Below are 12,039 nucleotides of genomic sequence, written 5' to 3'. Positions count from 1 at the left end.
CCGCCCCGCACAGGCTCAGCAGGTCCTCACATTCCCCGTGCTTTTTCTTTTCATCACTTATCATAGTTTGTCATTTTTTTTTTACATGATGTTTTTTCACGAGTGTCCATTAGAACAAAAGTTCCATTAGGGTAGGAACTCTCTCTAGTTGATTCACCTGCACCCAGCATTGACTGTGCACCCTGCACAAACATTAATTGAACAAAATGCTGAGCTGATGCAAAGAAATGTACAACGAAGGAACAGACAAAACTGCCATCTCTCAGGAAAGTAGAACCAAATAGATGAGCGACAGTCAACTCTTTAAGAAGTTACCCAGTCACACATCATCCCTGCTACTCCACTTACCCTCTTTCCTGTGCTTTTGCCCCTTAACCGTTTTAGCCCCAACTGATACTTCTCCAAAAGGGGGAAAGGATGAGTTGGTAAAATTCAAAGGGGCCAATAGGGTAACTGATATACAGCTCTGGAAAATGAACTTCAGAGGAGTGTGGCTGTACAATTATCTAGAATGCAGATTGGGACTTGTCTTAACAATTCAGTTAGCTTCAGAATTATTTTAGAAATTCTCAAAAGAGAGACTATATTGCAAAGCAAGAAGGTTATGAAACACTCCTCCAACCTTCCGCGCCCTGGGAAGAGTAATAACCCTTTGCATGAAGCTGCTACGTCCATTCCAGATGCAAGTGCAGATCACATCAGCAGAAATCATCCTCCACCCTCCCCCATGCTTTGCCTCCTACCATGTGGCCTCTGCCAGAGGGAATAAATTTCAGCGTCTACAATCTTTATCCCACATACCATCTTAGTCATGGAGTGTTTCTTTAGAGAACTCATAACAGTTGTTATCATGATTCAACAAACACTTACTCATTACCTGTTAGATGCCCAGCACTGCAGTGGGCCTGTGGGAAGTCCAGAACAATGAGGGAAAGGACAGTGTGATGTGGTCAAGGGGCACAATGGCTTTCTAGCAGCTAATACACTTGAAAAGGCTTCAGTCACTCTATCATAATATTCTTTCCTATTTCTAGAATGCTTCATAGATTACAAAGAACTTTCATGTACCACTATGTGTCACGGCAGCTATGTGACATAGAAAGGTTTCCCTGCTACTTGGTAGATTAACCATTTAGGTTCCAGAACCTGGAATGACTTACTCAAGTCTGCATGGCTAAAAAAGGGCCAAAGCTGGAAACTGTGGCAGTCATGACAAAGTGCCACTCAGATCTCTGGCTGCACGAAGCATAGCTGACTGACCGCCCCAGCTCCTATAACTCTCGATTCACTACTGTGTCACACGAGGCCATGCTGCCCATGGGCTGCTCCCAGCAAATGACTAACCACAGCAAGTGAACTAATCCTGCAAGACATGGGACGCCTCTAACGGATAACTTAGGCCACAAGGCTCCCTCTTGACCTGGAGGAAACTGTTTTAGAAGACTCTTCCTACCCAATTTCCCTTCCTTCCTGCTCTCCATCACAGGGGTCACATTTGCATTGTGGTCTGACTTTCTGCTTTCTCCTACTCCTTCCTCTTTGTCCTTCCCACGTGTTTCCCCAAATAAATCTTGAGCACGTCAATCCCATCTTGGAATCTGCTCTTTGGAGGTACCACCCCAACAGAACTCTAAATCTAGACTTTATCATTCACAAATGGACCTTCCACAAATAAAGAGATTCCATTTTGAAATATATTTGGAAAATGCTGGAGTTACCCCAGTTTTACAGGGCTTCTTAGATTCAACAGTATGCTTACATGAAATAAGACTCCTCAAAAGCATGAAAGTACCACAGAATCGAGTGGCTCCCAACCTGATCTGACAGCAAAACTTTTTAATTCAGTTCCCCTGAATTGGAGATGGGCAGACTGGAACGCAGATCACAATCTGAGAAATCCTGCTAACAAGTAGACACCCTCCAACAAGTGGACACCTATCCTTTCCTCAGCCTTGCTAAAAAGCCTCAAAAGGATGGTTTGATATTCCCTTCTCTTGCTATACCCAAATGGATGTGCAATAATACTGCCAAAAGCAGACTGAAAAAGCAAGGGACCCAGGCAACCCTCAATGTCATCGTCCCTGGAAGAATAGGAAATTAATTATCCTTTACATTAAAGCTTTGCTCCTATTTTTAGCAAATGGTTTGATTTTGATTATTTAAAATAGGTGTCATCTTTAAGAGACAGGTGAACTGAATAAGATAGGAAACGTAAACGGTGGATTCTAAATCGTCTATAGGTCTTGACACTGGACCTATTATTACGGGCATTACTCTTTAATTGCTATTAAAATGTTTCTACTCAATGTTGAAAGTCAGTGGTTGTACCTAACTCTCCTTCATGATTCAACAATTGAATGAAAAGGGAATAAATCCACTGATACAAATTGGGCTACAGCTTTTCTGTAAACTTCCCAGAGATGCAGAAGCTAAGCACATTTGAAGCTTAGTGGGAAAAGGCATTTCTATGTACCAAGGAGGTGTTCCCTGTGTAAACAGTTAGGTGAGAGTCATCTGAAAGGGCAAACTAGGGTCACTTAAGGCACAAGAGACCTAAAATGAGTCTACGTGGGATTCAGTTTTCCTGAATTCCACTGGTGTTCCTTCTTCCCCCTCCCTGAGATGTACAGTAATGGAAAGATGTTCTTGGCAAGAAGGAAAGGGGAAACCAGCTAATTGCTTTTGATCACCCACCATGGAAATGAGAAATAGCAACAGGATTTCAAAAGCAATGAGTCAGCAGAAGTCACCTGGTGGAGAAGGAGAAGAGAGAAAGTAGTTCATGGTCACGGTGATCAGTCAAAGCAGAGACGGAGCAGCTGAGTCTGCATAATGATCTGGCAATAAATAGCCAAGGGAAGCCTGATGTCTAGGGGCTGATGTGAACTCTGAACAGCATACCAGTTCCTGAGCAATGCTTCCGTCCCTAAGAGGGGGGCTCTGCCTAGGTTTCTGCTGGCCCACAAGGCTGCCTGCTGGAATCAACTCCACATGCAATAATAATGATAATGGTAATAATAATAATAATGGCAATTATAATGTGAGCATTAATGATATGCCAGGAACTGTGGCAAACACTTTTATATTCTTATCTCATTTCATCCTCAAAACGACTCTGTAAAGTATCTACTATTGTTCTCTATTTTACAGATAAGGAAACAGATACCCAGAGAGCTTAAGTTGATTTGCCCAGGATCGACCATCCTGCAGGTAGCAGAGCCAATTCTTGTCTCTGACACCTTTGCTCTTAACTTCCACACTTCACTGCTTCACTATCCCATATTCAACGTATCCATAGGACAAGTTCCATTATTGGAGGTAACCTACATGTTATTTTGTTCTGTGCAAAAACAAAAAAAAAAAAACCAAATCACACTTATACATCACAGCACAGGGGAATCATCACCAAAACCGTCTACAGGGCAAGTCTCTTTCTGGAAAGTACTATCATATTGTAAAAGATCCAGGAGAAACAGGCCGTCCTCATTCTACTATTGTTGTACAATGAAAAGGGGATGACTTTGATCCCATGGAACTGTAAAATTCTGATAGATTGAAAGTGCATTTGAGAACGGTTACCATCACCCTTGATTTCTTCCCAAGCGTACTGAAAGCTCTTAAAGGACAGAGACAAGATATATTTCACTTTTCTTGCCCTCAGCATCCCATCCAGTGTAGGCATCCAATTAATGTTATACAGAAGGTTTTGAAGCTCTGATAGATTATCTATGTCTGCACCCCACAGCCTCTCCCAGACAACAGTGACTTTCCCATGACCCGTTTCTGGAGCTTCAGTGATCAGGTAAGTCCAGTCCAGAACGTGCTGTTTTTTTTGCCAGAGTTCTGGGATGTGTTTGCCAGTGCTGAAGTTGGGAGAAGATTTTCACCTTCCTGCTTTTTCTAACACTTTAATCATAAGAGGTTAGATATAACCTGGGAAGTCTTATTCCGGAGAGTAAGGAGATGCTCAGAAACCTGTGGGGACGTGTCGAAAGGACACGGGAGCCAACCCGAAGGGGCTCCCTCTGGCAAAATATGGAACAGCTTGAATAATAACAAAATCAACTAACAAAAGGAAGGGATTATAACACATTAAACAATAATCCAAATACCCATATTGATACTGAAAAGGGGGAAGTGTTGGGAGAGGAAGAGAGGGGAAACCTCCTTTTACACTCGGAGGTAATAAAGGAAAATAAGATTATAGACCACCATTTACCATCCCTAGAGTGATAGCTAATTATCACTAAGAATCATCAGTGGAGGCTAAAACCTGTCCCTGTATCCCCTAAAATCATTGCTTATTCCCCAGCCGTATGTGCCTTGTGTCTGTAACTGGGAAACAATTCACTACCCTCCCCTTCACAATTGCCCACACTTAGTGTGTTAAGTCCCTGGTCTGCTGGGATTATAAGAATCTCCAAGGGGAGACAGAGACAGTAATATTTGATAGCACACAATGAATTGTTGAGGAGGCCATTTGAAATTTGTGGATGGAAAGAACCTTCCCAGGTTCTGTTCAATTTCATCCTTGAAAAAAAAAAGAAGTCTCTGCAGCTCCCCAGACAGACCTTTTCTATGGTGGCCTCTCACAGTGGGTTTGACAGTTGGCAAAAGGATTTGTAAGGGGCTCTTAACTGGAAACCTGCTCTACTAACTGCCTTTTGTCTTTGTAACCCAAGAAGATTTACTTTCTCATACAGGTGTGTACACAGCAAGGGAATGCTAATGGAACCAAGAGAGGTCCAGACACGCTAACTGCCAAGTCAGACCTGCGGCAAACACCCCTCCTCGATCACGTGAAGAGGAAGTATATGAAAAGGGAGCTGATTCTTGGGAATGATTTCCTACAAGCCTCTTTCTTAGGAAGGAGGCCAGGCTGGGATAAAACTCATCCACTGACCCTGCAAAGCTTTGGTGAGGCTTTTGGTACACGAGATTGGTTATTCAGGAGGGCAGCCTGCCAGGAGGTTCATGAACCCCCGGATTCAGAAACGCCCATTAACAAATCACTTTCCTCATAGGATATAAGAAAAGATGTAAAAAATGCCAGCAAGGTCTCCGGAGCCTCAGTGGGAGTGACCAGCAGGGCGAGAACAACAGAACCACAGTGGGCTGGGGGCCAGGTGTTGGCTTTGCTCAGCCACCAGCTGAGAAACGTTCCCCACACAGCCTCCAGGAGGAAGCCCAATCCAGGCCTCCTTACAAAGGCAGATTGAGACAGGACCTCCTGTCTCGGTCTCTGAAGGCCCTTCTCAAATTGCTAAAACCAAGACTAATAAGAATGGCACCAATTCACATTCCCACCAGCAGTGCAAGAGTGTTCCCTTTTCTCCACACCCGCTCCAGCATTTATTGTTTCTAGGTTTTTTGATGATGGCCATTCTGAGATGATATCTCATTGTAGTTTTGATTTGCATTTCTCTAATGATTAATGATGTTGAGCCTTCTTTCATGTGTTTGTTGGCAGTCTGTATATCTTCTTTGGAGAAATGTCTATTTTGGTCTTCTGCCCATTTTTGAACCAGCCACTATGGAGAACAGTATGGAGGTTCCTTAAAAAACTACAAATAGAACTACCATATGACCCAGCAATCCCACTACTGCGCATATACCCTGAGAAAACCAAAATTCAAAAAAAGTCATGTACCAAAATGTTCATTGCAGCTCTTATTTACAATACCCAGGACATGGAAGCAACCTAAGTGTCCATCATCGGATGAATGGATAAAGAAGATGTGGCACATATATACAATGGAATATTACTCAGCCATAAAAAGAAACGAAATTGAGCTATTTGTAATGAGGTGGATAGACCTAGAGTCTGTCATACAGAGTGAAGTAAGTCAGAAAGAGAAAGACAAATACCGTATGCTAACATATATATATGGAATTTAAGGGGAAAAAAATGTCATGAAGAACCTAGGGGTAAGACAGGAATAAAGACACAGACCTACTGGAGAACGGACTTGAGGATAGGGGGAGAGGGAAGCGTAAGCTGTGACAGGGCGAGAGAGAGGCATGGATATATATACACTAACAAACGTAAGGTAGATAGCTAGTGGGAAGCAGCCGCATGGCACAGGGATATCGGCTCCGTGCTTTGTGACCGCCTGGAGGGGTGGGATAGGGAGGGTGGGAGGGAGGGAGACGCAAGAGGGAAGAGAGGGGGGAACATATGTATATGTATAACTGATTCACTTTGTTATAAAGCAGAAACTAATACACCATTGTAAAGCAATTATACCCCAATAAAGATGTTAAAAAAAAAAAAAAAAGAATGGCACCTGCTCGTTGAGGTGAGTCTCACCATGTGCCTGGCACTCTGCTGAGTGTTAGACATGCCCCAACGTGCTTTGTCCCAAGATGACCCTTGAAGTGGGTACAATGTCCTTCCTATTTTAAAGATGAGAAAACTGAGGGGACCTAGAGAGGTGCCTAGGTAAGACCACTCCAACAGTAAGTGGTGGAAAGGGAATTCAAACCGAGGCAGCCAGTCCTTCTTGGAGTCCGTGAGATGAGTCACTGCCCAGCCCAAGTCACGGGCGTCCCCCGCTCACTGCTGAGCTCTCCTTCCCCTTCTCTGACTAAGGCCCAGCTGTAATGAATGGCTTCGTCCTCTGCCTCCGGAGGAAATATATTAATATAAACACAAATATAAAAATAATATAATATAGTCTCTTATGGCACTGTTAGTTCATTTATTCTTTATAGATAGCAAGGATACATGAGACACAAAAGATAAAACCAGGAAGGGGGGGAAATATGGTCATAAAAATATAAAAGGTCAGGGCTTCCCTGGTGGCGCAGCGGTTGAGAGTCCGCCTGCCGATGCAGGGGACGCGGGTTCGTGCCCCGGTCCGGGAAGATCCCACGTGCCGCGGAGCGGCTGGGCCCGTGAGCCATGGCCGCTGAGCCTGCGCGTCCGGAGCCTGTGCTCCGCAACGGAAGAGGCCACAACAGTGAGAGGCCCATGTACCGCAAAAAAAAATAAAAATTAAAATTAAAACAACATCACAAAAAATATAAAAGGTCAGCACATGGGATCCTCGTAGTGATGGAACTGTTCTGTATCTTAACTGTGGTGTTGGATCACAAACTAACACAGGTAATACAACTGTATAGAACCAAACACACACATCTACACACACACACAAATAAGTACAAGTAAAACTTGGGAAATCTGAGTAAGATCAGTGGATTGTTTCAATGTCAGTATACTGGCTGTGATATTGTACCATAGTTTTACAAGATGTTATCACTGGGGGAAACTGGGTAAGGGGTACACAAGACCTCTCTGTACTATTTCTTAAAATTGCATGTTATCTTCACTTCTCAACAATCTACAATTGACTCAATAAAAATTTCAATTAAAAAAAGAAAGAAATTAATGCCATCTAGAAGGATAAATATAAGCACATGACTCAGTTTTGTACATGCTTACCTTTTTTTAAAAAAAATATCTTTATTGGACACAGCAATGCTCCCTCCATGTTAACCTTTTCCTTCTCTTTTTTTAAATCCCTCCTTCTCAGTATCATGGGAGCATAGAGGGAACATAAATAATGGCCCTGGCCTCCCTGGAGGAACCTGCTAAACAGAACGCTGCTCTTGGAGAATTTGGATTGGGCCATTCTGTAGGAATTTAGTTAGAATCAAGGCCTATTCATTCAAACTGCATTTTATTTCATCATGGCTTCAGCCTCCTCTTGGTCCTATTCTGTTTTTTTTTAACATCTTTATTGGAGTATAATTGCTTTACAATGTTGTGTTAGTTTCTGCTGTATAACAAAGTGAATCAGCCATACATATACATATATCCCCATATCTCTTCCCTCTTGCGTCTCCCTCCCTCCCACCCTTCCTATCCCACCCCTCTAGGTGGACACAAAGCACTGAGCTGATCTCCCTGTGCTATGCGGCTGCTTCCCACGAGCTATCTATTTCACATTTAGTAGTGTATATATGTCCATGCCGCTCTCTCACTTCATCCCAGCTTCCCCTTCCCCGCCATGTCCTCAAGTCCGTTCTCTACGTCTGTATCTTTATTCCTGCCCTGCCCCTAGGTTCATTAGAACTATTTTTTCTTTTCTTTTTTTTTAAGATTCCATATATATGTGTTAGCATAAGGTATTTGTTTTTCTCTTTCTGACTTACTTCACTTGGTATGACAGACTCTAGGCCCATCCACCTCACTACAAATAACTCAGTTTCGTTCCTTTTTATGGCTGAGTAATATTCCATTGCAGATATGTACCACATCTTATTTATCCATTCATCTTTCAATGGACATTTAGGTTGCTTCCATGTCCCGGCTATTGTAAATAGAGCTGCAGTGAACACTGTGGTACCGTACATGCTTATCTTGCCCACTAGACTGTTGTATCAGTAAGGGTGGGGACCAAGTCTTTTATAAAACCACAGCCCTAGGAGGAAATGGCTAAGCAGGTAGAGTTCCCTTTCCTGTACTCCCTCTCTCTCTAGTTCTCACACTTGACTATATTCGATGGTACCTAACCCTCATCCCAAAGATGTCTATTTTCCCTTCCCTGAATATCATCCATCAAGGGCAACTCTCATATCATGTTTATAATCAAGATATAAATGACAGAGGCAGCCTGGGGTAGCAAAATTGCAGAGTGGTACTAACACCACAAGCCCTAGAAAGTGAAGCCCTGCCTCTATATTTACCAATTTAACCCTTCCTAGACTCAGGCTCCCTTCCTAGAAAAGGGAAGAAAAAGTAATATTTTCACGCCTATCTCTCACTGTTGATATGAGCTCCGACAGGTAAGAAGGGCTGACATCCTGGAAAGAGTATGAGATTCTGGAGCCAGAAGAATTGAATTTGATTCTCAGTTCTACTACTTACTGGCTATGTGTTTGTGGGTAAATCACATAACCTCTCCAATGTTCAGCATCTTCAGTTGCACTAAAACCCATCATCCTTCCCTCGTGTGTATATGGAAACACTTTGAAACCCCAGAGCACCAAATAAAGGTCTGTGTAGCTCTGCCTAGCTCACCACCATCTCCTTCATATTTCGCATGTGCATGGTATAGAATGGGCACTTCATAAATATGGTTGTATGAATGGTTGGAAGAATTAAATCGCGGGCCTTTAGTGAAACTGTGTTCTTTATTCCAACCTGCTCCTAATACCTAACAAGCTAAGAACCTGGAACCTATCCAGAAGAGCTCTATCCTGGACCTCTTCATAGCTCATCTTTTAAAGCCCTTTCCTAAGGTCACTGGTGAATCCCAAACTCACAGCCATTTATTGCATCGATATTAAAACACCCTCCATTTCCCTTAGAAACACTCTGTCTGGGTGTGCATCACTCTCTCTAGATTGCTGTTTATGGTTTTTTTTTTTTTTTTTTTGCGGTACGCGGGCCTCTCACTGTTGTGGCCTCTCCCGCTGCAGAGCACAGGCTCCGGACGCGCAGGCTCAGGGCCATGGCTCACGGGCCCAGCCGCTCTGCGGCATGTGGGATCTTCCCGGACCGGGGCACGAACACACGTCCCCCCGCATCGGCAGGCGGACTCTCAACCACTGCGCCACCAGGGAAGCCCTAGATTGCTGTTCTAAAACATGAATCAGTTTAAGTAAATGATGGCTGCTGTAAGAAAAACTTGGCAGAGTCTTTTTCTACTGATATCTTTCAGCAGCTAAAACGAGATACATATGAAAGAAACCTATTTCCTTGTCATTATCCTCATATTCCAGTTGTATCAATTGGATTTCTTAGTTGTAAACTACAGAAACTCCCTGGCTAGATTAAATAGAAAAGGAAAGTGTTAAAGGATATGAGACAATTTCAGATTTTCAAGGAGACTGGGAAAACCAAGCTTGAAGACTGCAAAGCCAGGAGCAATGCCCATCTCACGCCACAGATATCCCCTGGGTAGACTCCACCTCTGGGTGCAGACACTTTAGCTTATCTACCACATTGGAAACCAGAAGGTACTGCCAGAATCTCTGGTACTGCTCTCTCTGAGAAAATAGGCTGTTTGCTTATGTGGGTTTTTTTGCTTTTGTTTTTGTTCTGGCTGCCCCGCACAGCACGGGGGATCTTAGTTCCCCGACCAGGGATCAAACCCCTGCCCCCTGCAGTGGAAGCGCAGTCTTAACCACTGGACTGCCAGGGAAGTCCCCAAAACAGGAGATTTGTCCTTCCCCTCACCAGAATGGTTCTATGCTGCACCTGTTTATTTGTGTCACTAGCTTTCAATTAAAAATCTCAAACACAAGCATCTGTTTGGTGCAGCCTGAGTCAAAGGCCCGTGTCCTAGCTGCAAGGGAAGCAAGTTTATGACTTTTATGTTGGGAAGAATTTACAAACGGGAAAAGAAGCTTAAAGGTGTAGAGAAGTCAAAAAGAAAAGATTTCATTCCACCAACAATAAACAACTTCAATAAATCACTACCAGACTGCTGTGATATTAGTTAATCCAAATATCCTTCTTGCTCTAAAAAATTGAACGTGTTGGAATATTCATCTGTGATAGCACTGTATCCTTTGTATGCAAAGTTAAGCATTTAATAAGAATTTATAGAGAAAATATGATGAGAACACTTTTTTCCAAATTCCATTAAAAGGTCATTTACAAATCAATGAACCCGCGATTCATATTCAAGTACTAATAGAGAAATTAATATTCTTCTCTAATCCTTATCATCATTTGTAATAAGTACATAAATAAAGCCCTTCATTATTCATAATATGCACATTGCATACATTTCCAGAAAGAAAAAAAAAACAGTGAAATCATCAGACAACAACTTTAGAAACAGTGATATATAAAGGTGTAAGACAGCAGTCAGTAAAGCTTCATAAAGAACAAATCCTGTCAAACTAACCTAATTCAGCTCTCTAACCAAGGCAAGTGTAGAACATGGAGAAGAAACAATAAATGTGATCTACTTTTATTTTGTCAGGGTTTAGGATTCTGCCTTGAATAATGCAGGCATCAATAAAGTAAGATAATATCAGCCAGCCCACCCAGCTACCAACCAGAAGTACAACTTTTGAAAAAGCATTAAAGTAAGATCGCGGGCTTCCCTGGTGGCACAGTGGTTGGGAATCAGCCTGCCAATGCGGGGGACACGGGTTTGAGCCCTGGTCCGGGAAGATCCCACGTGCCGTGGAGCAACTAAGCCCGTGTGTCACAACTACTGAGCCTGTGCTCTAGAGCCCATGCGCCACAATTACTGAAGCCCACGTGCTTGGAGCCCGTGCTCTGCAACAAGAGAGGCCACCACAATGAGAAGCCTGCACACCACAGCGAGGGGTGGCTCCCACTCGCCGCAACTAGAGAAAGCACGCGCAAGGAAGACCCAAAGCAGCCAAAAATAAATAAATAAATAAGTAAAAATAAAGTTCCCTTTAAAAAAAAAAAAATAAGATCCCTACTAAAATGAATGGTACTTCCACAAAAGTCAATGTGAAGATTTTCAAAATATAGTATATTTATTATTACAATCAAAGCCAAAAATTCAATTTAACAAATAAAAACTGGGTTGCCCTTTGGATATTTGAATAAAGAAGTGTGACTTCTACCATTGGATCCTTACCACTCAAAGTTCACTTGGTTTCCCCAAAGGATTAGTAATCCACGTACAGTGGCTTAGTACAGATTCCACTGCTGCTAAACAGTTCCACTAGAGACCTAGGAAACTTTTATCATCATCCTCTTACCTCACCCAACAACTAGATTCACTATTTTGACTGACTTGTGCATTCACTTCAGCCAAGCCATGAGTTTGAATCTCTTTTCTCCCCCAAAATGAGATTGGCTGTTGATGTCTCGTTATTGATGTCTGACTCACTTCATTGGTATAAAACTGGCTCCCAAGACGCTTGCCTTTTTCACTTCTTGCCACTTCCTGATTGTCTATGACCCTCTAGGCCAATTGCAAAACTTCTCTGGGCTTCTGCTTTCTAACCAGACATTTTCTCTCCAGCTTTGGAACAAACCTCAAGGGCAAAAGACACCTGCTCAGACCTCTAGCTCCGATAACTTTTCCTCCCTCACCA

Source organism: Lipotes vexillifer, unplaced genomic scaffold, assembly GCF_000442215.2.
Source record: "Lipotes vexillifer unplaced genomic scaffold, Lipotes_vexillifer_v1.1 scaffold84, whole genome shotgun sequence".
Classification (NCBI taxonomy): domain Eukaryota; kingdom Metazoa; phylum Chordata; class Mammalia; order Artiodactyla; family Lipotidae; genus Lipotes; species Lipotes vexillifer.
This window is presented reverse-complemented; position numbering follows the sequence as displayed.